The 27,023-nt window shown below is 37.4% G+C and overlaps 1 protein-coding gene across 10 annotated transcripts in view; it reads right to left on the bottom strand.

The window, feature by feature from the left end:
- The window catches only part of MAGI2 (membrane associated guanylate kinase, WW and PDZ domain containing 2), a 698,553-nt gene that overhangs the window by 540,862 nt on the left and 130,668 nt on the right, over positions 1–27,023 (bottom strand). The gene's annotated exons all lie outside the window — the stretch shown is intronic.

Raw genomic sequence — 27,023 nt, 5'->3', positions numbered from 1 at the left:
TTATCAAAAAGATAAAAAAGAAAAAAAAAAATAAAAAAAAAGGAAAGCAACCCGGATGTTTTATAGGCACAGAAACCAGAATGGCGCTGTCTCAGTCCTCACTGCTGAGCCAAAAGAAGGAAATGTTTCTCTCTCTCATTTGAATTTTTTTTCCAATACTGAACATCCTGTCCTCTGCCATTGCATTTCTCAATTATTCAGTGCAGCTTTTCAAGCTGGCATTTGTCTTTGCTATACAGAATAATTTACTACCATCAGCAAGTTTCACTGTAATTTTCCAGATGATTCACTACCAGGTAAAAACCCACCATTTAAAAAAAAAATCTATCACTGAATACGCACTAACATAAAAATCATATTCCTGTCCAGTTTCCTGAATGCTTTTAGCCAGTGCAAGCATGTCCTTTTTTATCTGATTCTTTCCTTATTTTTCTGTAACATGGCCTACTATCATCTCAACATGAGGCAGATCCCCTGTCTCTGTGAAGTAGCCATTAAAAATCACTTAATTACCTCATTAGTCTTATCAACCTTGCATACTGCTTTAACTCCTACAAAACAAGGCTCTAGAACACAAAGGCTGTATGCTGTACCCCTTCCCCATTGGAATCTTCTCTGAGGACCTTGCAAATTCAGTCTTACAGCATATTCCAAATACTATACACCTCTGCACAACACAAGCAAAGCCTTTGCTTCTCTTTGCTGCTTACTTAGCTTCCACAGGTGTACTGCATCTCATAAGCCTTTTGATCCTAATGAAATAACCTGACTCCTACAAAATAATTACCTACTTTATCCTTTTGGAGCTCCAAGTCTCAATGAAAAATTTCAGTTTTCTTGAATGTTAAAAAAAGGAAGATTTCTCTCTAAAGAAACCTGAAGAAAGTCCTTTAGCACAGTAACTCAATTTTTGCTTACCCAACTCTGATGATATTCCTGTTGATAACTTTTCACAAGTTGTTTTCACTAATCACCTACTGAATCTTAGTGATCAAGAAAATTCAAAGCAACTGTTCAGCTTTTGACAAGACTGAAGGAGGTCTAAACCATTCACTTGACACGTGGAACCTTTGTGTCATTTTTGTTTTTTTTCTCTACAAAATTTTCACTTTCTTTCAAAAGCTGATTAAATGCAATTCAATCTTGACTATTTATGGTTGAGCTGACGGGGGCTCCCGGGCAGAGTGAAGAGATCTGAATCCTAACTCCATGTTACAGAAGGCTGATTTATTATATTATGATATATATTATATTAAAATTATATACTAAAACTATACTAAAAGAATAGAGAGAAAAGGATTCATCAGAAGTCTAGAAAGAACAGGAATGGAATGAATAACAAAAGCTCATGACTCTCAGAGTCCAATGCAGCTGCATCTTTGATTGATTATTAAGTAGAAACAACTCACATTGACAAATCACCTGTTGGTAAACAATGTCCAGACCACATTCCACAACCATCAGATAGTTAATTGTTTACATTTCTTTTCTGAGGCTTCTCAGCTATAATAGGAGAAAAAAACTAGCAAAGGATTTTTCATGAAATATCATTGCTACAACTATTTGTGAAAAATGGTGAAAAGTCTTATAAATCAAAACACTCATTTCTAATATGTAGAATTCAATACATCTGAATAACCATTAAATCAGTTAAAACTATCAAAAGAAGAAACAGAAACTTAACATATTTCTTTTATTTTTTCACACAGCAGTAGTGTCCTTTGCTTGGTTGGTTGAGGTGTGAGGTTTTTTTCCAGTTTTGGTGGGTTTTTTTTTCTCTTAACAGTACTGGTATAGTGTTTCATTCCTGCTCCTTCCATAACTGCACTAAAAATGATATATAAACTGACAGGAATCACTCTGCCTATTGCTGAAATTCACTGTGATAAAAGGCAACAGATGTTGAATAGCACAAATCAGCCACTGAAGACGGGACCAAAAAAAAAAAAAAAAAGGAAGTAAATTCATTTAGAAAGGCATCCCAGGACACAGGATATTTGTACATCTACATCAGCAGAGACTCTGAATTCAATGGAAATGATACCCAGCATCTAAATTGCATTACATAAACCATCAGTGCAAAGTGTGCCCATGTGCATTAGATTGTTCATCTCCAAGAGAACAGAGATTCCTATTAAGAAAGAAGAAGCAGCATTTTCGCAAGCATCAGAAGAAATCAAATATCCCTTCCTTGTTGCTGTATCATCACCCAGTTGGTGTCAGTTCTGTGTGGAGAAGGCTTGGAGGGGAGGAACAAGGCAGGAAAGAAAGGAAGATTTCAGCTATCCTTTTACCTGCTCCTGACTGCCACAACGTAGGAGAGAATCCAGTCCCACCTGAAAGCTCAGTGGCTTTCTTATGTTAATTTCAGAATAAGCTGAAATTTGATAAATGCATCATTCTCTTCCTGACCAATGGCAGATGCTCTTTACCAAATGATCATCTCAGTTCAGCACCAGCATTTTTTTCACATAACTTACACAGTTTTAGCACATTCTCCCCCAAATCAGTCTACTTCAAAACTGGAGAAGAATAGACTCAATATACTAAATATAATAAATCAATAAATCAGTAAGAAGCCTAGGACACATAATTGTGTTAAAAAGTCACTTTTATCTATTGACTAATGGGAGTGTAAGAGGCAAAAGTTACTTCAGTATCTGGTAAAGACACACTTCCAAGTGGTGGAAGACTGCAAGGAGATCTTTGGTTGGAGCTCTTGCTGGGGCCATTCCATGTAAACCTGTAAACCTGTAACTAAAGCTGTTGTACATGACAAAGAGTGTTATTCCTAAATACTGACAAAGAGATTTTTCAAACTACTTAATTGATCAAACCCAAAAGATCTATGCTCTTTTAGTGTCCTTATAAATTCCACAATCAACAGCTAGTCAATAAATTAACAATACCTCTACTATAAAAAAAATGAGAGTTTTTCAAAGGTTTTAGGGAGCGGGGTTTGAAAGAGCGGTGATATGCATTTCTTGCAGCAAAAATTATCTTTCTTCAGCTTCCTGCAATGATTCACAGCATGTTAGTTTTGTCACCTGGCAGGAAGTGACAAAAAAGAGACTTTTACATTGATACTCACAGGTCATTCGAGCTTCCCTGCTCACACTACACCCAAGTGGGGCAGAAAGAGTTGTAGCAGAGGAAAAGCAATCTGACATGTAATAGGGGTGGGCAGGTGAAAGCCATGTGCATCATCAAAGCAAGGGGGAGATTGCAGCATGAGCAAGGTGAGGAATCGAGGATAAGGAGATTTGAGAGCGAACAGATAAGGGGATGCAGAGAGATAAACACATGGGCATGAAAGCAGGAGAGATTATGAAGGACACAAAGCTGCCTGGGCACAGGAAAAAATGGAGAGCTGGAATGGGAAAATCAGGACTGTGAAATGTTTCAGGGGATTGCAGAGCCAAGGGAAGTGCAATACAAGGATAAAAATAATGACAGGGAAAGAGAAAGGAAGTGAGAAACCAAGACTTTCGGCACTTAATTTCTGCATGTAATAAAAATGAAATTTCAGGGTAAGCAAGAAAGAATTTTTCTTTTTTTCTGCAGTCCTTGTCCACAGCCAGGAGCATCGCTATCTGAATATTTTATGTATAGTTTTGTTATGTGATAATGATTATTTTTATTATATTTACATGTCATTCATTTTTACCACTTTTTTTTAATATTTATAAAATAGCAAATATTTGGTTTAATTTTACAAAATATATCAGCTGAATTATTTGGTATTTAAAGAGATACCAGATTAACCATGTCAACAACAAAGCAGCCACACTTAACATCTTTCCAATCTCCTAGGGAATAAACACAATTTTTTCAATAGGAGTCAGAGAAGATGTTCATATTCCTATTACTAATCTAGTTGCATCTATACAAACTACACCAAATACTGATTTTTTTCTATGATCTCCATATCCCTTCAAATTTAAATGAGTAAGTGTAAGAGTAAGTGCAGAGGTTTAAGACACGTGTTGGGAACACAATTCTGTTTTGATAATCATGGGCTGCTCCTGACATGTAATTCAGAACAGGTTAACTAGGAATGCCCCCATCTTCCACTCTAGGTTAGGTAATGGGATGAGTAATGGAAGTCCAGGCTAGGCAATTTTCAATGAGAATTTAAAAATTTTAAGAGGAGAACTCTATGTTTAAATTTTGCACTAGAACACTTACATAATATTATCACAATAGAGGAAAGAATGAGCTCAAATTATATGTTTTGCTTTCATTTGAACAAATTTATATGAATATTTGCTTTACATTTTTCTCAGAACTTTTCTGAATAGAAAGAATCTTATAGATGGCTGTAGATAAAAACCTGAGGATAGTTAACAATTTTCTATCATTACAATGTCAGTCAGGAAAAAAAAAACAAACAAAAGAACCCTACTTGCTTAATACTTAATATTACTTTCTCTTCCAAATAGAAATAATGAAACAGTAGACTCTTAAAAAGGTGCTTGACTAAAGCAGTGAATGAAGTCTAAATAGGAACAGAAAGGATAAAGCTGTCAGTATCAATGCACACATGCTTTTCACATGACATTGCCTTTATATTTCTAACCTCTTACACAAAAAAAAAAGTCTTGTAGACAAGGGGTTTCAATAGTTATGCCTTCTGGGAAGAAAGATTCTGACAATGTCTTCACAGAAAATACAATTGCATCACAGGCACAAACCAGAACATATGGTCTAATTTCACCCAATTTAATCTAACTCGAAGAATAAGGAAATATTTCCTCATATAATTTCCAGTTCTCAGTACTTGGGCAGCATCAAGTAGTTGAAGCAAATAGATTTATACATCTTATATGCACAACTAAAAGAGAAGGAAATTCAAGGGATAATAAAAACAGATTCTAGGACAGCATTATCAGTTTTTTTCAAGACTGTATTTTGTCCATTACATTTCTCTGAGATAATTGCAAGACAGCTGAGTTCAAGACTTCAACAACACAGCCTGGAATTTCCATCTCAAATGCTGAAAACTGAAATCTTTATTAAAGCTTTTGAGGATTTTTGCAGATTGTGAAGGATATGGAAGGTCTCTGGTAGTAGAGACCTTGGCTGGGAATCAGAGGTTGCACTTTAGGCTCCCACAGGCTTCCTCAGCTCCCCAGACAGATGAGGGGGATTGCAGCTCTTTATCTCTCTGGCTGAAGGCCCACATCTAGTTACTGAGATTAACCAAGATACTGTCTGTCAGCTCAAGTCACCACATGTGTGTTTATAGCCAAACATGAGGAGGAGATTTCACTGAAGTTTAAACCAACACTCTCTGTCTTCCTTTATCCACGACAGCAGATCAGCTCGTGTGTGTTTTTTCCCAAGTGACAAGGAGAGTACATGCAGTAACCATTTCTCAGATAAGGGGCTGTCAGATGAGAGAGAAGCTACCTTGATCATTTGTCCTTTTGTCAACATACCTTTATTATATTTATACAGAGTCTCAGAAAACAGATTCTTCTCACCCATTCCTCTGAACAATAATATTTTAGCCTTTTGTCATTCTGTTCCTTTATAAAATGAGAACTGACTTCTCTCAAGGGGATTAGAACTGATACTAAATAGCTACAGTGATGAGTTGGATAATTCTGCCTAGGAAGAATGAAATGTAAGTTGTACATGGCATTTTCAACTTTCCTTGAACTTCGTGCAATTAAACATATTAAAATTATAACTTTCAATATTTTTACAGCTGCTTAGATATCTTCTTTATGCTGTGAGAATACTCTGATGTTCTGCAAGGAGTGAATGCCATATTTGCTGTGCTCCCATCTGAACCCCCAGGATCTTCCAAATTGATTCAAATGACACATTCAAATAATTCTGCTTATCTGTCTCTGCTGGGTTTACAGTCTTTCCCCATCCACCCAAAACTGCTCTGCTATCCAGATTTTATACACTATTTGTGTACACCAGACTGGTCATAAGTATTTCCATGCTTCCTTTCTAGTTAGTACAAAAAGCCAAAAATTGACATCATGCAGTGTGGTTGCATGACCTTCATTCCTCATCAAGACCCTAAGAATTAAGTTCTGAATAAGTTTTTGTTTGCTTTTGAGCCTAAACATGTCAAATGCATGTCCTTAAGCCTGCTGGAGGAGAAGATTTTATCTGACAGAGATTTCAATACAGCACAGCTCCTTTAGACACTAAATACAGCTTATGACACTGTTAATCCTCTGAATTCAATGAGCTCGAGAGGAGTTTGGCTGTCCCAATATCTCAGCACCCACAGATGCTACAAGCGCACTGCTGCATTCAGTGTGTTGAACTTCCCTGCATAAAGCCACACATCACCTCTGTAGGAAGGGTGTGGGCATGACATACAACATGTAGGCTAAGGAGTCCATATCTAGGCTCCTAAAACCTAATATCATCTATATATAAAATGCATACATAAAACTAGCTTAAGTTTCACATGATGTGAAAGTATTTCCTTACAAATGGCTTCCAGACTGTCAGTACTTCTGTGTGGGGATGAAAAAAAAAAAAAAACCAAACAAGCCAAATCCACCCATAAAGGAGCAATATGCAGGGAAAAAGATGAAAAAAAGGCAGCAAAACACCGGGGATACACCTCCCACTGCAAACTGTTGTGCTGTCTTAGGGTGCAGGGCCAGTTTTTTATTGCCTACCAAAATAAAGAAGACACCTTGGCTACTTTATGTGGTTCTTGGACACTTGGCTACCAAGCTGCATATCTAGAGCAGCACAGGTCTTCATTTGCTCCTGTGCCATGTTAATATGTACTCTGCAAATACCTCAGATATTGCAGAACATCTAAAATTGCATTAGGTGTCCATAGGCAAACAATGGAGCCCTACTACTGATGTAACATCCTGAGTTTGAGGGATTATTCAGGTTGTTTCCACTACTGCTTCCAAATATCAATCTGTCTCAACATAAGCTACTCCTGTGTGTTATTTTTTTCTTCAAACAAATAGAAAAAACTCCTAAAATTGCAGGTGTAACAGAAAAAATAACCATCATCTTTACTGCATATCTACTTCTGTAAAGCAGCAGCACAGAGTTGGACTGAACAGTGGGTTTATAAAACAAAACATTTGTAGTAAAGGTTAAGAGAAGACAACACAATGTATTAATGTAATCAAGACCATACATTAAGGTAACCATTGTGCAAGTTATTTATTCCCAATAAGCTCATTCCAATTCTGTTTTAACAGTATTTTCATATACACAGACCCTCTGAAAAGCTAAGCAAAAAAATGTGAACAAATCTGTACAGGATAAGGTCCCAAGATTCTATTGGGTCTAATGCTGATTTGAATAAAATGAGAGACTTCTCAGAAGAAAAAGAAGTCAAAGTTTAAAAAAAAAAAGTAAAGGAGAGATCAATGAGACTAACACCTCTGATAGACCAGAATTATAATTTCCTAACTATGGCCATAATCTTATTAAAAAAATAAAATGGAAAACTATGGTTATTTTAATAACTATATGGCTGAGTTACAACTCCACAGGGATCTACCCCAGCATTAAATTCCATTGCAGCTCTAGATTACATTTCTGCTGCTTGAGAACAAGAAAGGCAGAATAAACTCAGACAACACTATCTGCATTGCAACTTGCTCCAAGTCAAGCCCTTTGTTCTGCTCAAACGAGCAATGGACAGGCTATCACTGCTCTCTGACAGCACTTCCCCAGGCTGGCCTAATAATTAAAAATAAATCCAACTGTAGCATGACAGTATTTACACAACATTAGTCAGTGGGGAAGCTTTGGTGACTGTTTTCTTTCCTTTTCATAGTTCATCCTAAAATGCATGCTTGTGGCTTTGTGGAATCCCATCAAGAAATTAAAAAATAGAAGGTATAATTAAGACATTTCAGGAAACTCTTACTTGCAGAACCATCCAGAATACATTGCTGGCAGCTCTAGTGGTATTAGAAATGTATTTGAAAGCCAGGAATACATAGCTGGCTCCAAATCTGCTGGTCTTAAACTTGGCCAGTGACGAATGGTTTTTTTTGTTGGTGGTGTTGTACCATCAGGGCATATTTTCTCCTCCAAACTTTTCTATGACATTCATTTTCCCCAATTCTTGACTACCTATCAATGCCTGAGATCTGTCACCTATGAAGCAGGACTCATAAAGCCTAGAGGGAGATTTACTGTACTTTATGCAGCATTAAACAAGGAAGTTAAAAAACATATCTGAGACTGAAGCAATCTTTATTTCATAATGTCTGTTCCCCTCTGGTTTCTTAGCTGTTTCTTCATCAGAACAAGGGTCAAAACAATGTTTTTGAGAGAATTTAGACATCACATGAAAAATAGCACTCATTAAAACAAAAAAAGTTGTCTTTCTCTAAGGTCTCTGAGTTTCTCCTGGGGTCCTTTATCTTCAATCTTCAATTTTTATTCTGCATGGCAAGAATAAGTACTCAGGAAGGTTTGAGTTGGTTTTCTTAAAACAGTGTTTCACTCTGTTATGATTTCCTTTAGGCAAAGGTGTTCTAATTCATTAAAATTTAACTATTGTCAAACAAATTAAACAAGCAGAGAGCTGTGAATAGCTAAAATTTAAAAATCACTTTCAAAACAAACGAGCCCACTGATATTAGCAAACCTAGCCCACTTGTTTCTTGACTTGTCTTCTGTTCTCCAATTAAGAACATAACAATACATGGCTTGAATTTAGCTCCCAGGGCTGGTTTTATAAATTGTTTGTGTTTAAGGTTCAGCTACTTCTTTCTCACTACTACACAATTTCTTTGCTCTTCTATCTCAGGAATGGAGCTAATGAGATCAGGCTGACCTGGCTGCCCAGGGAGGCAGCAGATTCGTCCCTTTTCTTACACCTTTGCCCTGCAGAAACATGTCACACCATTTCAGGTACCTCAGAGGGTCAGTGACCTGCAACTCTCTCCCAATTCATCTTCTCCAGGCAAGCTGCAACAATACTGGCACTTTTGTGGCTCGACTGATCAAGCAGGCACAAGGAAAAACTTTCACAGCATATAATGGTGGATCTACCCACCACTTTTCAAAATAGAAATTTCCACATCCAGTAATAGAATTTAATGTAAATAAGACGCTCTCAGTCATACTGTTTGGGTGTTTGGGATAGAAATATGGATGATGAAGAAAGGACAGCTACACAGATGGCAGATGAGCTGTACATTCTCTCCATGCACAGAAATTTATGGATGAATGTATATTCTCCAGTCAACATTACTCCTTTTTCTTTCCTAAAAACAACAATCAGCAGAAGCAGCAAGGACCCTGGTAATATACCAGAAAGTAAATTTTCAGGAAAGCTGGGAGGAACTGCCAGTACCCTGAAGAGCATCATTAAATCTTAACAAACTGAAAGTACACTTTTAAAAAAATGCTTTTACTCAAGCTGATTACAGGAGGGAATTTGAAGGAGGAAAATGATCTGTAATGAAGACTAGAGTTCCTTATACATTTTCTTAAGGAAAATAAATAGTAGAGAACGGCACAGGTATTTCCACGGTTCCACCATCTGCTTGTCAAATACGTGAGCTGTCTCAGGCTATTGAAGGGAGGGCAAACATCTTACCAGGAGGACATAATCAGCAATATCTCCTTTCAATCCATTCAGCCCAGGTAAATTGTCACAACTGAACAGCTGTGATCAGCATTAATCAGTCTAAAACAATACTAGTGTACTGTTAATACTCCTTAGGAACACAAAGGAGCAGCTTTTCCTCTCTACAAATAAATATGTGCACCACAAGAGCCAGGCTCTCCTTTCTAGCTTCAAGGCTTGAAAAGCATCCAAGTTAAGAAGGGTCAGATAGGGAACAGCTCTTTGAAATGCCCCTTTTTGGAAAAAAAAAAAAATTGCATATACTTCAAAACTGCAAATGTAAATTGTGGTAGCAGTCTCTGCTGGCTGGCAGACAGGATGATTGGTGCATGTCCACACAACACAAGAGACATTAACCACTGGACAGAGTCCACATGGCAGCAATAAGAATAAACAGATGGATGGGGGAACCCCAAACCAACAAACAATCATGATAGTTTAGACTAAAAATAAAAATAAGAGCCAATGAAGAGACAGAGCATGAAAACAGTCATCAATTAGTTAAAAGGCTGCTGCCAAGAGTAGAAACTAATGTTTGGCAGAGATTATTAGCAAATGATAACCCAATATCTAAGAATTATTAATATGAGATGAGATTACTAAAGAGCTCACTTGAAAAGTTCCTCTGATGCCAAGCAGCATCTGTAGCTGTTTCTGAATGGGTTTTGTTTGTCTCTGCCAGATACTCTCAATGTTCCACACAGCTTCAGGGGGAGTTGTTAGGGTGTTTGGTTTTTTTAAAATAATGATTATTTTAAGTATTGTTCTATGACTAGGAAAGTTCTCACTCTACAGCACTGAGGCTATAAGAGTGAAGAAATTCATGCATTGACTTTCAGGAACGTCCAGTTATGACTACCAAAAATTCAGTCATTATTTTCCCACAGTTTGGTAAAAGCTGTATTTTTATTTCCTAGGCAAAATGTCACAACATTTATAAAACAAACAGAATGAGAAAGAGCATGTCCATTTTCTTTATATCTTTGACATCTTTCCATCATAATTTATATTTTATTTCTGCTCAGGACTTTCAAATGACATTTAAAGTTCAAAAATTTTATAACGGAAGGAAAATTATCGAATGGACTATTTAAAAATAATTTATATAGCATTGCAGACATTAGGAGAAAAATCTTTTCTAGAAATCAGACAGCAAGATAAGGAGACCACCTTTTAAACAGATATTGTACTACACGTTTTTAAAATAATACATTAATTTATTGAGATTATTAGTGAAAAGAATCAAACTAATTTACAATGAATGATAATTTTTTGTATTTAAATAAACATTTCATGCAGTTTAAACTGTATTTGAACAATTGTTGACTGTTTTCCAGCAGGCTATGATAAGAAGCTCTATCTGGGGAATCACAGAATGGTTGAGGTAGGCAGGGAACTCCAGATATTCTCCCACCCAATCCCTCTGTTCAAAGCAAGGTTTCCTACAACCATTTGCTCTGGGTTGTGAACAGCTCATGGGTATCTCTATGAGAGGTGATTCCACAAGATCTCTGAGCTATCTATGCCAAGTTTCCATCCATCCATCCATCCCAACAGTTTAAACAACAACAAAAAAAATTTTTTTGCATGAATGGACAGATTTTCCTATCTTTTTTGTGCCTGTTTTGCTTTGTCACTGAGCAGACTGACTTTGCCTTCTATACCCATCTGATATTGGTACACATAACTAACATCCCACTGATCCCCCTTTCTCAGGTAATTCCCACTTAAAGATGATACAAATCCCTTCTTTCAAGAGGGATATTATGGAAATCAATTCTAACCAGTACACAAGGTCAGGGCCACCACTTTGCCTGTCAAAAGAATCAAAGTACATGAGTGGCACACTCCAGAAAAAATAGAGCCCTTTTAGGTCCCAAAAAATGAGAAAAATACAACTGGTATAAAGCCAGGGCTTGTTCAGACTGGCAGGCATAGTTGCACACCACAAAATGTACAAGCTGGTAATCAGGGGTGGCTGTGAACATGATATATTCCAACCATGCTGCAGATGAGCACAGGGGAACACAGGACATTCAGTAAGGACACTCCTGCTAACCTCAGATGCCAGTCTTGCTGAAATTAGTGGCAAAATTCCCACTAACTCATTTAGGACAAAAATTTGTACCTAAGCCAGACAGCTGGAAATAATGAACAGTGGAGGGAAAGTTCAGACATTTTAAGTGTCTGGACTTCAGAGTAATGTCTGTCCTTACATCTCTGCTCCAAAGGAGTCATCTCTGTTGAACCCACTGAAATCCACTCCTTTTCCTTTGATGTGATGTTCATGGATATACCCTCCAAATATCCCACAGATCACCTCCCTTCCTTCACTTTTAAAGACTCGGCCCCTCTGCCAGCAGTTCATCTGCTCCTGCAGTGTTTGTGCATGGGGGAGAAGGATTTCCTTTTGAAGAGCAGCAAAACCACTGAATTTCACTTTAATGTCTGCTAAGTCTGTCTGGGATACACAGTCTGCTCTTTCAGGGCAATGCATTTGACAATGAATAGGTTTCCAGAGGTTTAATAAAAATTCTGCTTCTAATATCCCAAACTACCTGGAGGCACTGAGACTGCTAAAGTGAACTTAGGTTTGTCAACATCCTTTGCCTGTGGTCAAGTTGTTAATTCTGACCATTCTGTCTCATAACATAGAGCTACCCCCAAAAAACCTGGAGTCAGAAAACTGAGAAATACTTTGAAAATATCTTCATGATGAATTATTTTAAGGCTGTAATCAAAGAAAAAGCAGACAGAGCAGGTTACCCGCTGCAGAAGTTGCAAACTGCAGCTCTTTGCTGCCCTCTCTAGATACAAGAAAAAACTAGAAATTTGGGACAATGAAACTGCAATTACAACTCCTTCCTAACTTTTACACCCTGGGTTATTCACTAAAGGACATACATTGTTTTCAGTACATTAAATAATCTCAAGCACTGGATTTCCCTCTCACCTTCCCAAAAGACATTTACCTTGGTCTGGTCATTTAAGACTGATACTGACATCATACAGTAAAGTGTCAAATCTCTGTGTACAATGAGCTGTGGAAGATAAGTCCATGAACAAATCCAAACCTGAAATCTTCTCATTTAGTTTTGCTTTACTGCTCTCAGCATTTCAGTATTAAAAGGTGTATTTTGGAAAAGGAGAAGAAAAAAGAGGAACACACAGAAAATAAGGAATTTTTGTAGGGTTTTCCTAAAAATATTTGTTTCCATATATATCCTTTTTACTTTATTCCTAGTGCTGACTCCCTTCATTGCCTTGGACAAATCAAGTACATACTGTATCATTGGGGTGTTGTGAAATTATAATTTGAAGCTGAAAAGTGCTAAGTGTTATTACAGATGAAAGGCCTGCTAAAACAAATGTGCAAAGCTTCTCTTATGCTAAAACTTAAGGCAAAAGTCTGAAATCCTATAGGAATTAGTACTTTATAGCCAGCCCTTCATTGCCACTGTTTTTGTCTTTGTGAACACTGCCAAAGAAATAGCCACTTTGCCAGAACTCAAACTGGATGCAAACAACCATCAGACTGATGGCACTGAAAAATAAAACAAACAGTCTGGACATGTTCTTACCCAGTCAGATGGATGTACTTCTGACAACAGCACTTGTAATGCTAATTAATTGCTTTCTGGATGTGCCACCCGCTGTTGCCCAGTCAACACTTAATGACCCATGACCAGATGAAGTAGAGAGAAGAAGAAACTCTGAATCTAGGGTATGTGCACTGTGAAGATGTGAAAACAAATGGCCATTAAATCTATTTCTGGTACAACAGGGTTTTTTCAAAAAAACATCAGACTCTTGTAGCCTTCTTCAGAGCATGAGGAAAGCATCCCCTGTAGCCACAACGTGCCACAAACACACAGAGCCCTGGAACTTTCCACAGGGCTCGTGTGCCCTTGCTGGCAGAAATTTCTTTGAGTGAAAGCCTGTTTGAAGGAGAAAATATAGTTACCCATCTCTTGTCACACAGGTGTTAAGACTTTAGTGCTATGCCAAATGATGGGGATGATCTTGGGAAAGGATGACTTTTATTATTTAGCGCTTGGATTTTTCTTTGGTGTCTGAGGAACAGAATTTCTAAATTCTAAGCTTCATGCAAATCTATTGCTCTAATACATACTCTTAAAGCTTAATCCTGTACACAAGACTGAGTCCTACAGAATGCAGGAGACTTTTCCTCAGACTGCCTTTGCTGTTGCTCTGGCAGTTGTACAGGGAAACACAAAGAGCTTTCTGCCCCTCTCACCAGTGGCCAATTACCCACTGCACACACCACACAGCTCTGTCCTCCTTACAAACCTACCTCAGAGTGGATACACAATCTCTCTATTATAAATATTTTAAGAGGAAAAATTTACATATAAGATGTATAAAGGACACCTTATAAAAGATATTTTTCTTAAGAAACATTCTTGCTACCACTGAGACAGGGGAACTGTAGTGCTAATTAACACAATTCGCTCACTGCTCTCTGCAAGATTAAAATATCAAACACTCCTGACAAAGGCTCAACAAAGACTCAGTGCACAAAAGTTATTCTACACTTCTGGAATACGACCAAATAAGAATGTAAGCTTGAAGGGCAACTGCAGTTAGAGATTTCTAAAACTGTACCTTAATAGCACCATACTGTTGTATGATGCATCATTGCCTTTCCACAAGAAAACACTAAAAAATGGGTAGAGCCTTTAAAAAGAGACTTCTCCCCATCAGCAAGCTGAGCTGTACCAGCCTATCAGATGTTGATCAGTTCTGGGTTTGATCTTATTCTGAAATCAGTGCAGGGATACTTTTTGTTATGAATATGTACAGTCACCGAGACGCTGAGAAATCTAGTTTGTAAAATTCTCGTAAGAATCTGTTAAACCAATCTGAGTTGAAAATGTAGTCTTTCAGATTTTCATATTCCATTAATCTGAATCTTTGCAAGGCTGATTACTCAAGTAAGAAAAGGAAATCTGAGAGTGACTTTTCTTGCTTTAATTTTAATTATTTTTTAGGGGCAAATAGAGATTTTCTCCTGAAATTATTTAATACTTTTTTTTTTCTTTTCCAGAAAATAATATCAAAATAAAGCTTCTTATGGGAAAGAAAAAAAATACTAAAGAAACAAAATCAGAAAATATGGTATGGAGGTCATTAGCATATGCCTAGCAGTCATGGAACACCTCATAAGGCAAGATTAAACAGGACACTTTGAAGTCCTTATCATGATGATGAAAAGTGGTTAGCTGCACCCATAGTGATCTGGTGAAGAAAGATAATTAGCTATTAACGCAAAATTTAAAAGAACTCTTGAAATACCTGGATATTTCAGTCATCAGATACCAGTTAGTCAAGGATGATGCAGCCCATGAAAAAAGAATGCCAGATTTCCTGCTTTGGTGCCTCTTCTCCACTCACGGTGATGCAGCCACACCGGGCTGTGCTTGCTGAGGCTCTTACACTACAAACTCGCCTGTTCTGGGTCATTCTATGCCAAACCTGTTTCCAGAAAACTCCAGAACAGCAGACATCACACAGTGCCTGCAGCAAATGCTGGAGATGGGTGGGTAGGTATCACCCTTCTTTGGGTTTTCCAGAGCAGAGGAAGCCAGCCCAGCACAGAGTCAGTGCTGCTCAACCTTTGCCTCTGATCCTCACCTCAGTCTGGATCTAAGTCTTGGGTCTGTCTCAGCATCGTTCTCTGCCTCACTCACACCTGCCCCTGCTCTCCCTGTCTGACTCCACTTGCTGCATCCATGTTTCGTGTGCCAGACCTTGTGCCTTGCCTCATCCACAGCAAATCTTTCTGATCTCTGTTATTCATTATCCTGGCTGCACGCCCAAAGCTTAAACCTAAGTTTTCACTGTGAGTAGTCCCATCATTAGAGTTTCACTAGCTTAGATGACTTGGCTGGAAAAATCTTCAGGATATAGCAAGAGCACTAATAATCATGGTCTATAAAGAATTTTGATAGAGTTAAATCCAGCTTGCTGCAAATAGGATATTTTTGACTTTCACTGGCAAAGGTTTGATTGCTAGAAAAGCCAAGAAACATGAAACATTTGTCTGGAAGTACAACTGACCTTTGAAATGCTTCTTCCCAATAGAAATTTCAGTAGGGAACAGCCAGAACAGCAGTTCCCTTTCCAAAAAGAATGCTCTGCATGTTTTAGGAGTACATGACAATGGGATAGTTTTAGATCTGAAGGAATCCCAAGGGTTTAGAAATTTCTCGGTCTTTCTCTGGCAGCTCTAAGGCAGAGCAAGGAAAAAAAATCTCCTATTTGGGCATGTGTTGTATAATTTACCCAAAGGGACATGGCATTTCCTAAGCCTTATTATTCATCCTCTCAGTGCTGTTTCCTATGTTTCCCTGGGGAGAATTAAATAATAAAATCCCAAACTATTTTGGGCCTGGCTCTCTGAAATTTTGAGCCTAATGTAGCAATTGAAGCCTATTTCTTACATCTGCTCCCACTGGTTTGAGTGATTACAGAACATTTATATGGAGAACCATCATGCTCTTACAGGCTGCACTTTATAACCCATGCACACCCTGCCATGAAGTGAAAACCTGTTTCTTAGACATTTCCTTGAATTGTCCTCTCCACACAGGGAAGCCATTAAGATCTGAAATTACAGTACAGTACTCTAAACAGCAAAATCCTACAGATACTTAAAAATTAATTTTTACAATTAATTTTTAAAGCAAATATTCCTTTTAAAAATAATTCCAAACCAAGGTTTCCTCTAAAAAGCACATACTGAGCATCACTTTACCTACAGCATGCACTCCACAGGGCTATGTACATTGTCACAGAGCTAACCACAGGCCCTCTCTCTGATAAAAGCAAACTTGGAAATTAAACCTCTGTTACCATCTGCACTTCTCAAAGATCAAAAGAATGGCCTTATAAAAGTCTTATCTTGGGGATAAGGCTGGGGTAGGGAGCCTCAGCAGGAGCTAGAATCTCTTAATATTATCATTTGTCAGTGCAGGTGAGCATAATCTATGAATTGATTCAAGACATTACTGTTATTACAAAAGCAAATAAAATTATGTCTCTGTGTACAAATATCAGAAACCTTATGTAAAGTATGTGAATCCTAGAATTGTAGAATGGTCTGGGTTGGAAGTGATCTCAAAGATCATGTTGTTCCACACTCCTGCCATGGGCAAGGACACCTTCCATGAGACCAGGTTGCTTCAAGCTCCATCCAGCTTGGCCTTGAACACTTCCAGGGATGAGGCAGCCACAGTTTCTCTGGACAACCTGTGCCAGTGTCTTGCTACATCACAGGAAATAATCTCCCCCTGATATCTAATCCAAACCTTGACATACTGGCCACACTTGATGCAGTCCAGGATCTCTTTGGCTTTCTGGGCTGCCCGTGCACACTGCCAGGTCATACTGAGCTTCTCATCAAGCAGAAATAGACTCAAAAAGTGATAAGAGCAAATGCAAAGGAAATTACATTATGGCATGGACTTCAATGAGGGAATGAACAGAATATTTGACATAGTTAAATATCTTCCCCAATTTAAATTTTATGTTGTGGCTTCAAAACCAATTAGACTATGCTACAGTTGGATGATTTGCCAAATTATCCTTTCTAAAACAAAAGTAGTTTTTGACTAACAGAGGCAAAGGAAAACTGCAATTATGGCATTTATTTTCATTTTTATAGTGCAGTATATCTAGGGCTGCACCTCAATAAAACCATTTAAGCATATTTGCAAATTCATGGACACAAGAAGCCCCTACCAAATCATTGTTCCCAAATAATGTTTTTTCCACTGATTTACCTGAGGCTGAAAAGTAACTTAATGGCTGTACTTGTGCATGACAAGAAACGCACACACATATATATGCTCAAATTTTTGGCATTCTGCCACAAAACTTCCTAAATTAAATCAAACGTAAGCTCATATCTCCCAGGGGAGGAAAACAGCAATGCCACAACATCAGCATATAGTGGGAACAAGCCAATAGAGGTCAGCAGTACATAACAGAAATAATTTTTAAGAGCAGCCCATCAACTAGACTTACCCACAGTCATAAAAAAGTCTTAATTGATATTTGGTGGAATTTTTTTCAGAAAAAAAAAAGAGCTTTTTTCATAACAAAAAAACATTTCCCTATTTTGGAAACTGTCAGTATTTCCTCATTCACAATGCCCATCACAGAGCTTCACAGTTTGACTCATGCTCCTTTCCTAAGCTCTTATGCTGTGTCATTCCTTGGATGTTGGCCATTCACAGGTTAAATTTTTGGTTACATATCTGAGAATTTCACTGCAAGAGAGCTTAGTCTGGTACAAGAACAGTTACTAACTCAGGCAGTTCATACTTCATTTTCTTTTCTTTAGAAAATGTTTTTCAATCACAGAAATTTGCCTTTTCCTTCTTTGGTAAATTTGGTATTTTTTTCAAATCTTTCCAATTATGTCATACACCAAATTTTTAAAAATTAAAATAATCTTTATCATTCATCTTGATTTCACCGTGCACGTCTGCTTCTTGAAGATAAGGTTTTTGGATATGCACCTGAACTCTGACTATGAAGAAATTTTAGAAATCTAAAAAAAAATTAAATAGTTTTGAGAAAAAAAATAAACTTTTAAAATATTCAGAGACTGATATGAACAACAATAATTCTGCTTTAATTCAACTGTAATGCTCATTTATGTCCTATGTAAAACAAAATTGGGAGAGACAAAGCCCTTATAATGGATACCTACTTGAAAAACACTACATTCTATTTGTCCAAACAAGTGGCTACTTTTAGTCTGGCAATCACAGATCATAATTAACAAAAGGATTATTAAGCTTGGAAAATAACCAAGGCAGCATGAAAAGCAACAGTTTAAAACAAAACCTTCAAATAAGGCCCAGAAATAATTACTTTTTCAGTGGGCAAGATTGTTAAAAACTAATTTGCCAGCTGCTATCATAGAACAAATCTTGTTCATCTTAATAATGAGGTAGTGAGATATGTTACTGTACAAGTCAGCACCTATTTTAACTTGATGAAGGATACGAGTACCCAGTGAAGCAACTGCAGAATGAAAGCTTCCTGCTTCTGAATTTACTACACACACATTACCTGTTCATGTCTCAGAAATAAAAGCAGGGGATATTTATTTAAAAAGCAAGATGTAAGAGGTACTGTAAGAATTTTATACTTTTTATAAATTTTAAAGTTGTATTACCTTTTATCAATGAATTTTCTTAGCCTTTCCTCTGTGTATAAGCTTGTCTGTAACTTATTGGAATAATGAAATCCCACAGGTTTCAGCAGATATCCTGACAGACATCACAGCCACTGGTGTCTTGACTGAACATCAGCTTCCACAGAAACAGTGGCTGATAATGCCAGGGTGTCCCAGAGAATGAATGGAAAAACTTCCATTAATTTTGGTCCACATGATCTGCAGGACTTTGAAATTCAAAGATTCCTCTCTTTAACCTTCGGAGTGCAAAGACAGTTGGAAAGATTATCTTGACGCTGCGTGTGCATTGCTCTCATCTCCAAGGAATTTAGCACACTAACTTAACAGCTCTGCAGCCTGTGGTCTCAGGTAAACTACAGAGCAGGCAGGGGCAAGGAATCAAGATCAAAGTGACTTTAGGTCTTGACCATTAATGTTCTCCTACCATTTTGCATAAAATGGGCAGCCATGAGTGAGTTGTGAGAAGGATCATTTCTAGGCTGATTCTCCCCAGCTCAGAGATGGCAGGACAGGCTTTACTCCTGTATTTTATGTACCTGGAACTTCACTTGACCTCATGCTTAATTTACCCCAGCTTAAGATCAGAATCAGAGCCACAGTGTCTGATCTTTCCATAATGGAGCTGTAATGACAGTCATTTAGAATACATTTGTAATTATGAACTGTATCCAGCAGCCTTTATCCAGATGAAAACTTACACTAACTTCAGTGATTGATTTCACCAGTGGTTTTAACAAAAATTGCAAGTTTGGTTACTATAGTACAGAACTTCTCATTTTTAAATTGAATATAGGCAACAGAATTCAGCTGTACATAAAAACGTCCATAAATTTTCATAAACAAACATACTTTGCTTATTAGCAGGACTCCTGGTTCTCTATGCTTAGTGTTAAATACCACAGCCATTCAGTCTTGGCTATATTAATTCAAATAGGTCTTTAGAATAATTACATTCAGTTATAGCATTAAATTTGAACTAGACAGCTATTCTCTAGAGTTTCAAGTATATTACCCTTCATTTCTTTTGAATTTGGAGAGTGACTTCATATGCTGGAGAGGAAAATTAAAAAAAAAAATTAAAAGCTTATAACTTTCCCTGGTTGTCAGCAGAATAAAGCTTTATGGATTTTGTTGTTCATTGTTTTACTTTGATTTTTTCCAGAAAATCTTTCACTGCATGGTCAAAAATTTTGTCAGCCTATCAGAAGGGAAATGACATTTAAAGCGGCATTTTTATCAGAGTATATATTTAGTTTAGCTAAATATTTCATTAATTATAAAAACATTATTGACACATTAACTTCTTATTTGTGATATAAAGTGTTGTCTCAAACTCAAAGATGAAATTAGCTTTTTATTGAGGGAAGTTCATAGGTGACTAAACAGCCAGGTCTTTGCGCACATAAATATGCAGATACTACATTAAATGTAATGGCACTTCACTGTATCTTGAGACCACCTCAACTATCAGACCCAAGTTTTCAGGGAGAGGAATAACACCTTTTATGAGATAGAGTTGCTCAGAAGCACAGATATTACCTCTAACTGTGTAGGTTGCTCTTGACTCACAATGTGCTCCCAGATGAACACAAACCCCCTGAATTGGGGAGTCCCTCCCACGTGTTCAGAGGCACAGGGACTTTGTGGCAGTGGTTTGCATTCCCTTGTCACACCACAGGCTCTCCCCAGCCATGGCTGCTCACAGCTGCAGCTCTTCTAGCCTGCCACCACTTGTCCTCAAACTCTTCTCTTTTCCAACAGCAGTGAGTCTTTGAGATATTTCCTCCATGTACTGGTTTTTAGAAGGGTGTTCTTATGGGGCATCCTCAGTACCTACACAGCCCTTCCTGCTGCTCTGCACAGGGACCAGAATAAATAAGTAGGAAAACCAATATGGATATACAGGGCAGGAGAATTTTAGCAGGAACATTACAAATGTCGCAAAATAGATTTTCCTGGTACTTTTGTCTACAGTCACAATCCTGACAGATTTGTTTACTTTTATGGATCACCCATACACAGGGAGGCCTAGTCTTTAAGTACCAGACCTTCTTGACACAAAAAAGGCAAAGGTAATAATGTTTGGGTGTAATGGACTTCAGAGAATCTAAACTCCTGAAAACATTCAAGGCCAGGTTGGACAGGGCTCTGAGCAACCCAATCTAGTTGGACATGCCCCTGTTCATGGCAGAGGGATTGGACTAAATGGCCCTTCACAGGCCCCTTCAAACTCAGACCATTCTGTGATTCTGTAAACACTGTTCACAAAACACAGTTGCAATTTGCAAGGTTTAGCAAAGCTCTGCAATGTGATCTGCGCCATGGGAGGTTGCTGGACCTGAGAACACCAACATCTCCCAGAGCTGAGTGCTGGGTTTGAATTGCTAAGAGCAAATGCACTTACAATGCTTGGGTCTCTGCAAAATATTTAAGGAGCATAGAAGTACCAGGTCTGAGAAACATTATTCATTTCCTCTTTCTCCTCCTCTGCAAATAAATTGCAAGTAATAAAAACCTATATTATTTTACTTAGATTTCTTCCTCTCCCCCTGCACTGCCACAGAGCTGTTTTCAGACACCTACGGGAGGGCATATCCTCATTTGGATTGCAGGGAATCCCATCATCTCACAGGTGAATGCATCCTAATGAACTAGAAAGATCTACATAATCCTTGCTTGCAGAGCAGCATCATTTACAATACAAAAAATTCTTATTGTAATTTTCTTCTTGACATGTTAGTCTCACTTCAAATTTATTGAATTCAAAGCGGGCTTCTGTTTTGCTTTTACCATAGCTATTTATTTTAACTTTGACTAATTTTTTTTCTTAACATTTACTCCAGTATGTCATGCTCTGTTTGAGAGAAGTAATTGGTTCTTTCCTTGAGGGAAAAAGCAAAACACAAGAAAATACAATTTTTGCACACAACATGCACACGCATTTTTGCTTCAAAGAAAAAATAAATAGCCTTTACACTCTCTAAATATTAAAACCACAAAAGTCTTTGCCCAAGTGAATATAATTTTAATTGTTTTAGATTTATGGTATTCTTATACCACAGTTTAATAATGTTTCTTACCAACCAAGCGAGAAAGCTTAGCTACACTAAGTAAATAATATCAGCTACTGCAAGGCGAGAAATTGCTGTTCTGGTTACAGCAGTGGACTAAGATTAATAGGGTCTTAAATTCCAGATTCTGTCAGTGTCTTGCTATGTGACATTAAAAAAGTTATATCTTCATGCCCTGCCTTTAGTTCCCTTCCATAAAACAGAAAAGTAAGAACTGTAAAACTATTGGACAGAACAACATTCTAGTTTTGTGCTGAATCACTGGCTTGTATAGTGAAGCCATAATTGGTTTGGGCTTATCTGCCACACTGTAACAATTAATAAATGATAGCAATCTATGTCCTCATGAACAAAAATATCTCCACAAAGATCAAACATTTCCACTGCACATTATTTAAGAAACCGAGTTAAAAGAGTGCCATGCCAATACCAAGAAATGCAAGAAGCAGGAGTAGCAGCATGAGAATGAGGGGAGGCAGTGCAGAGAGCCACCAAACACAATGGCTGAGAACTTCAGTCAGGTCACTAAAACATCTGTACCCCTTCCCACTGCTGCTACTGGCTGGGAGGGAGGATTTTGCTACCCAAGGAAGGAACTGCCCCACCCAGGAACTCGGGCACACTCTCAGTTACCCATCACACTGATCACCAAACCCCACAGCTCCATTGACATATTTAGGTGGGCCCTTCTGCATAGGCTTGAACTGTTTCTTGTTTCCTCCACTTCCTGCACCATCTCTGCGCAGTTTCCACCAAAACTGATACCTTCATTTCTCAGAGGTGAACTGAAAGAGTGGGAATTGCACTGATCTCTCACACATGTAGTCTGCAGGCACTGTGTAAAATCAGTGTGTGGTGTGGTTGGTTGTGGGTTTAATGCAAAGTGAAAATGCTAGTCAAATAAAACCAGTCATGTACAAAATCCCAGACATGTTTTGCACCTGTTTTACTTTTCATAAAAAGGCAGATAAATCACTGTAAATGCTTTCTGTAATAATGTTAGCTTACGGATTTATATTTCCAGCTAAAATGGCACTCAAATGATGCCACGTATAAGATATCACATCTGATGTGGAGGGAAAAGGCAAATAGCCATTTTATTTTCTTTACAATGTGTTTTACTAGTCTCACACAATCTGGAGGGAGAAAAGACTCCCTCCAGAGAAGACAAATGGATTTGAGTGCCATAGATTATATTTGTTAGGTAATTTTTTCAAAAGTGCTTAAATATGCACAAGAGTTCATAAAAGCTTCAGAAAAGATAATAGCACTCCAAAGGATTAAAAGGAGTAAGAGAACTAGCAGTGGAATGCACACAGCGCAATTAATTAATAGCTTTGCACTCTTTCTTGCTGTTCCTTCTAGAAAAATCTCCAGCAGTAGCCAGGATGAGTACAGTAATTAATCCTTTTTATCATCTGATATCAGCATGATTACTGGGCACACCTTTTAAGTGGAAATCTAGTCTGACATCCTGACCCTAAGTACTCACAGCCATGATTAAAGATGGTGATAGAAAAAAAAATAATTGCACAACACAAGATTTGCAAAATTCCACTCAATAAAGGGATTAAACGCAGAGACCAACACCAACACTTAAGTCACAACATCCTCTGCATAAAGTCAGCCAAAAGCAGGAAGGAAAAAAGTTAGATGTGACAGTATTCAAGGCAATACTGAAGAAACAAGACATCAGATTGGCTTCTAGCCACAAGGAAGGTAGCAAACATCTCTCTTACACATTGCAGAAACTGAGACCAAAATGAAAACATTTAAGAATGCAATTCACTGAGATACATTTGACAGAACTCTACATTTTAATGAGTAATTTTTAGAGTCAGGTGATTTGACATGCCATCACAGAAGTACATGAATGAATCATAAGCAAATTACTTTTTTGAATCACTGACTGGGGAATACTGTCAAGCTCATTTATTAGTTGTGTTATTTATTTGGATGATTGTATCATTTGTTTTGACAAAGGTAAATCAATTTTCAGTATTCATGTAACAAAAGCTAACACAGAGAATGCATGATGCTGCATGTGCTAAGAGGAGCACAGATGTGTTGCTGGTGCTTAAAGGGGTCACATACAACAAAATTTCAAATTACTTCACCTTAAAATCAGGAACTTGTGAAAAGCCACTCACTATTCAACTACTGTGAAGTACCTCCCACTCCTATCTAAGTTTTCTAGGAATACAAACACTATTTTTTTGCTGAACAGGAAGGAGGCAAGCCAGCTTTATGCAAATCCACTGATTTTAAGTTTTGAAAATAAGCAGCTTAAGACAACCCTTAGAAGTGTTGCCTTAAATTTTCTGATTTGCTTATAATAGTATACCGTTTCTAACAATAAGTGAAACAGAAAACTGAGAGCTTGATCCTGCAACATATCCATGTGATTTAAAATGGAAGAGTCTGTAAGCCTCAGAATGTGGAAAATACTTCCAAGCCTAGGTACGCTTACTTGGTAAATATCCAGCTTCATATATACTCAACTCAACTTATAAATACTCAACACAGACAGATTGATCAATGGCAAAATTGTTCACCTGTTCATTGTACTTAATTCTAAGCAGAAACTTGACTAATTCTGACCAGAAACTAACCAGCCACATGACTAAACTTCAATAAATTAACTATTAAATTATTACCATCATAGTAAAATGGGTCTGAATTTTAATGTAGCAATGACTGCCCAGCCTGGACTGACAGTTTGTGACTCTTGAGAAGCTGTCTTCATTTCTATCATTTAAATATAATAAATTAAAAAAAAAAAACAAACCCACAAAAGAACCCAACATCCTACTATATCCCAACCATTACAGTGTTCTCCACAATGTACCATACTGTAAAGAAATTAAAAAACAAGAGGCATAGGAAACACAAGTCATTACCCCCGCTCTCTCATTTTTCTCCCTGAAATTGTAGTTACAAGAAACTACACTTGCATGCATACAAAAAAAAAGAAAATTAGAACTTACTATTCTGAACAAGAAGTAACACAAAATTCATTTTCCAGACAAGCTCAGATGATTCCTACAATACTAGACAGTATAAGTAAGGTCGGAAAATAGATCAGAAATTTGTTAAAAGGCATGAATACAAAATTATACATTTGGCTTCTCATAGCCATCTTTTAAATAAGTATTAATAATAATATCAGACACTTTACCACACAAGCTCTAGCAAAAATACTCTGAAAGTAGGTGAAGCTGAGGGCAAAGAATGGATTTTTACAGCTATTAGGAAACATTTTCAGGAAACCATTATTAAGAGTGCTATTAAGGGGTGTTCTGGTATGGTACAGTGATACACTTCCCCAGTCATCTGGGACATGTCTGGAAGCATTTGTACTTCGACAGTGCACAGATGCTCAGCTTAGAATTGAGATCCTACTGTGAAAGGTAATAGGTATACAATGGAAAAGATGTTAGGCTGGTAAAAGGTGCATTTTGCTCCCCCTATTAAAAGACAAGAGAGAAAGAAAAGCAGAGGAAAACAGCAAGTGATGGTACAGATCTGCAGTTAGCCCTACTAACTACTGTGGACTGTAGTCACTACAAATACAAGTAAATTTGGAGCAAATGAGGGCTCCACAACCTATGCTTTAATTTGGAAGGCAGGAATGCGTCAGCACTGGAACTGGTAACACACAGATTGATAGTGCTACGCAGGAAATGTCAAAGCTCATGTGAAAAACAAGAATGTACGTGAGTGCACAGAAACACCTCATCCTGACTGGTTTTATTGTGACAGCAATAAGGACAAGGACAACTCTACCTGTCTCTGAAGTCATCAGCCATTCTCCCTTGCTCTCTGATGGCCGCTTGCCCTGTAGTTCATGGTCCCTGGTTTAAGTCAAACAGCTGTTTTTGCAGAATCAATAGAATAAATCAGAGTGCAGAGTCATCCATCTGTGAAGACAGTTTACTCTGTTTTCTCTTCTAGGAACAATGTTTAGATGACTGTATAAGAAAACCAAGTGAATTGTTTACGACAGCACTGGGAGCAAGCAGCCAGTGCTGGTTTGTAATGGGGTTAGATGTGATAAGCTGAGGCTCTGACAGATGTGTCTCCCCAAAACACTTAAAGAGAGACACTGCTGCTCTTCCCAGTTGCTGCAACTAGATTACTTGTTGGAAAGAGGAGTGCTTTACATTTTCTGGTGAAATAAAAAAAAAAGAAAGTTTGAAATTAAGTAAGTTATGCAATATGTAGGTTAAAGTAAATTAAATGTAATTAAAAATTAAAGTAATTTACTTTTAATTCAAAAGTAAAGTAATAATTTAAATTTCACCATTGTTTTGAAAAAATCCCCTATATATTCCCATTGATTTGGGAATTTCTATTTCTTAATTTTAAGAGTCATCATTTTCCAAAAGTTTTCCAAGGCATTTTCAAGTATTTTACCATAATTATTTGTTGAGTTCAGGTTAAACTTGCATATGATTTCCATTTTCACAATAAAGATTCCCATTTTCCAAACAAGGTTAAAAAAATCCCACATTTTCAAATGGCATTTACATCTCACAGAACTGTGTTAGCAGTCATTGCTGAAAGTTTATCCAATATGCTTTATTAAAATCTTACAAAACTAGGATGACAGATTGGCTTAGATGTGACATCCTTAAATTTGTTTTTCTTTTGACCGATTCATTATTTCTAAGCTTGACTCATTATCAGAATCTAAGCCAACGTCTTCTGTTTTCATTACAGTGGTTTGAACACTTGATATGAAATACCAAAGCTTAAATCTGCTAATACAGATTTCAAAGAAATCTTGGAAGGAGTATTCAGGCCTGAATTTGTGCCATTCTCTTATCCATCTGTTAGAAAAATCGAAGGCCCAGATGTTTCTTTGCAAATTTATCCCACATTCATAAAGTTCAGTGAGTCAACTACTATAGATGTATTTCTGCAGATTTGGTAACACACTGACACAATTTGGTTTCCTGAAATAAAAAGACATGAAACTATTATATTACCGAATTTTATGTAAAACTAATTGTTTCTTTCTCTACTTGGAGCAGTTTATGCTTCAAGCATTGAGCAGCAGTTCAGTGTTGAGATGTTTCCTCCTGCCAGCCAGTCCCTGGCCTGTGAAGCAGCTGCAGCC

This window comes from Passer domesticus, chromosome 5, assembly GCF_036417665.1.
Source record: "Passer domesticus isolate bPasDom1 chromosome 5, bPasDom1.hap1, whole genome shotgun sequence".
Lineage (NCBI taxonomy): Eukaryota > Metazoa > Chordata > Aves > Passeriformes > Passeridae > Passer > Passer domesticus.
The sequence above is the reverse complement of the archived record's forward strand: the minus strand, read 5'-3'. Positions and strand labels throughout refer to the sequence as shown.